Here is a 3,559-nt window from a genome sequence, read left to right on the forward strand (position 1 = left end):
CGGACCCGAACAGGACAAACAGTACAGACTACAGATTCAAAAACACCAGCAACGGTTCTCCATCAAGATCCTCCGCTCCACGCTTTCAGCAATGCACAGAATTGCAAAGGACCCACTCTGTACTACATCCTCAGGAGAATTCATACTCTCAACAAACAGTATTTCAATTCCATCTCAAACATCAAAAACTGTAAGTACAACAAACTTTTATCTACCCACCTCCATAACCAGCGCTCCTCGAACATTCCAGAAGATTCCCATGGCCTCGGAAACACCATTAGCCATGCGGCTGATGCAGCTACCACCCCCACGCTGATTGATGATGTCACTTCTGCCCCCATCATGGCCACTCCCACAGCCACTTCCGGCCCTCACATCATCGCCGATGCCACACGCTCAGTGACTTCCGCCACCCCTACTGCCGTGTCTACCACCACTTCCGTCCCCACCAACGCCACTCACCTGCATTCTGCTGACACAACCCCACAGACCCCACTGTCTCTATCCCCACCCCCCAGAACCCCGAGGGGAACACTACCCCTGCTCATGACTCTACCCCCATTCCCCCCACCATCACACCCACTCCAGGTACTGGCTCCGACCCCACTCCCAGCTCTACACCCACACCAGCTCCCAGCCCTGCCAAGTTTTCACCATCCCTCCAGACCTCCCCCTCACTGAGGACGAACGATCAGTCCTCAGCAAAGGACTCACCTTCGTCCCCCTCCGTCCACGCATCAATGAATTTAATACACGCCGTGACATCAAACAATTCTTCCGTCGCCTCCGTCTCCGAGCTTACTTTCACAATCAGGACTCCCGCCCACGTTCCGAGGACCCCTTCGCCCACCTCCAACACACTGCATCCACCTGGACACCCCGCGCTGGCCTATTACCTGCCCTCGACCTCTTCATTTCCAACTGCCGCCGGGACATTAACCGCCTCAACCTGTCGACCCCCCCTCCCCCACTCCAACCTCTCATCCTTACAGCGCGCAGCCCTCCAATCCCTCTGCTCCAAACCTGACCTCACCATCAAGCCAGTGGACAAAGGGGGCGCAGTGGTAGTCTGGCGCACTGACCTCTACATCGCTGAAGCCAAACGCCAACTCGAGGACACCTCTTCCTACCGCCCCCTTGACCATGACCCCACCCCCCATCACCAAACCATCATCTCCCAGACCATACAGAACCTCATCACCTCAGGAGATCTCCCACCCACAGCTTCCAACCTCATAGTCCGGGAACCCCGCACTGCCCGGTTCTACCTCCTTCCCAAGATCCACAAGCCTGACCACCCTGACCGACCCATTGTCTCAGCATGCTCCTGCCCCACTGGACTCATCTCTACCTACCTCGACGCTGTCCTATCCCCCCTAGTCCAGGAACTCCCCACATACGTTCGAGACACCACCCACGCCCTCCACCTCCTCCAAGACTTCCGTTTCCCCGGCCCCCAATGCCTCATCTTCACCATGGATATCCAATCCCTCTACACCTCCATCCGCCATGACCAGGGCCTCCAAGCCCTCCGTTTTTTCCTCTCCAGATCTTCCCAACAGTACCCCTCCACCGACACTCTCATTCGTTTGGCCGAACTGGTCCTCACCCTTAACAATTTCTCCTTTGAATCCTCCCACTTCCTCCAGACCAAAGGGGTAGCCATGGGCACACGTATGGGCCCCAGCTATGCCTGTCTCTTTGTTGGCTACGTAGAGCAGTTGATCTTCCGTAATTACACCGGCACCACTCCCCACCTCTTCCTCCGCTACATTGATGACTGCATTGGCACCACCTCGTGCTCCCGCGAGGAGGTTGAGCAATTCATCAACTTCACCAACACATTCCACCCTGGACCATCTCTGACACCTCCCTCCCCTTCCTGGACCTCTCCATCTCCATCAGTGACGACCGACTTGACACTGACATTTTCTACAAACCCACCGACTCCCACAGCTACCTGGATTACACCTCTTCCCACCCTACCTCTTGCAAAAATGCCATCCCGTATTCCCAATTCCTCCGCCTCCGCCGTATCTGCTCCCAGGAGGAGCAGTTCCACCATAGAACACACCAGATGGCCTCCTTCTTTAGAGACCACAATTTCCCTTCCCACGTGGTTAAAGATGCCCTCCAACGCATCTCGTCCACATCCCGCACCTCCGCCCTCAGACCCAACCCCTCCAACCGCAACAAGGACAGAACGCCCCTGGTGCTCACCTTCCACCCTACCAACCTTCGCATAAACCAAATCATCCGCCGACATTTCCGCCACCTCCAAACAGACCCCACCACCAGGGATATATTTCCCTCCCCACCCCTCTCCGCCTTCCGCAAAGACCGTTCCCTCCGTGACTACCTGGTCAGGTCCACGCCTCCCTACGACCCACCCTCCCATCCTGGCACTTTCCCCTGCCACCGCAGGAACTGTAAAACCTGTGCCCACACCTCCTCGCTCACCTCCATCCAAGGCCCTAAAGGAGCCTTCCACATCCATCAAAGTTTTACCTGCACATCCACTAATATCATTTATTGTATCCGTTGCTCCCGATGCGGTCTCCTCTACATTGGGAAGACTGGACGCCTCCTAGCAGAGCGCTTTAGGGAACATCTCCGAGACACCCGCACCAACCAACCAAATCGCCCCGTGGCTCAACATTTCAACTCCCCCTCCCACTCTGCCGAGGACATGGAGGTCCTGGGCCTCCTCCACCGCCGCTCCCTCACCACCAGACGCATGGAAGAAGAACGCCTCATCTTCCGCCTCGGAACACTTCAACCCCAGGGCATCAATGCGGATTTCAACAGTTTCCTCATTTCCCCTTCCCCCACCTCATCCTAGTTTCTAACCTCCAGCAATACGATCCCCTGACGTGTCCGGACTTGTCCGACCTGCCTAGCTCCTTTTCCACCTATCCACTCCACCCTCTCCTCGCTGACCTATCACCTTCATCTCCTTCCCCACTGACCTATTGTACTCTATGCTACTCTATCCCCACCCCTACCCTCCTCTAGCTTATCTCTCCACGCTTCAGTCTCTCTGCCTTTATTCCTGATGAAGGGCTTTTGCCCGAAACGTCGATTTTGCCTGTCCTCGGATGCTGCCTGAATTGCTGTGCTCTTCCAGCACCACTGATCTAGAATTCATTACATCTATACCGTCCTCAAGCTTCTCTTTTGTCTTCTGAATGTTTTGGATCACCCCCCACCCCCCACGGAGAGATTAATTTGACTCTCCTGAGCAGCTCTCACAAACCTGACATGTGGTCCCCTGAGCAGACTGTCAAAGAAATTTGGCAGAATGCTTCTTGGCCGGAACTTTGCTACAAGCACCATGATGTCGCTTGGCTGGTGGTGAGAAGGGCACTGCCTGTTCGATCCTTCATGTGTGCCCAGTTTCTATGTGCCACCGCACACTGCCTTTGAAGTGGCTGCATTGGTGAAGAGACTGTCACCCAGCTCCTGCTGGTATGTGCCTTTGCAAATAACATCTGGAGGGAGATGTAATGGTTTGGGTCGAGGTTTGTCCCCGAGCAGCTCCGTGACTCTGTGCTCTCCG

This window comes from Chiloscyllium plagiosum, unplaced genomic scaffold (genome assembly GCF_037043375.1).
Source record: "Chiloscyllium plagiosum isolate Xiang-an unplaced genomic scaffold, Cpla_swu_hap1 HiC_scaffold_35, whole genome shotgun sequence".
Classification (NCBI taxonomy): Eukaryota; Metazoa; Chordata; class Chondrichthyes; order Orectolobiformes; family Hemiscylliidae; genus Chiloscyllium; species Chiloscyllium plagiosum.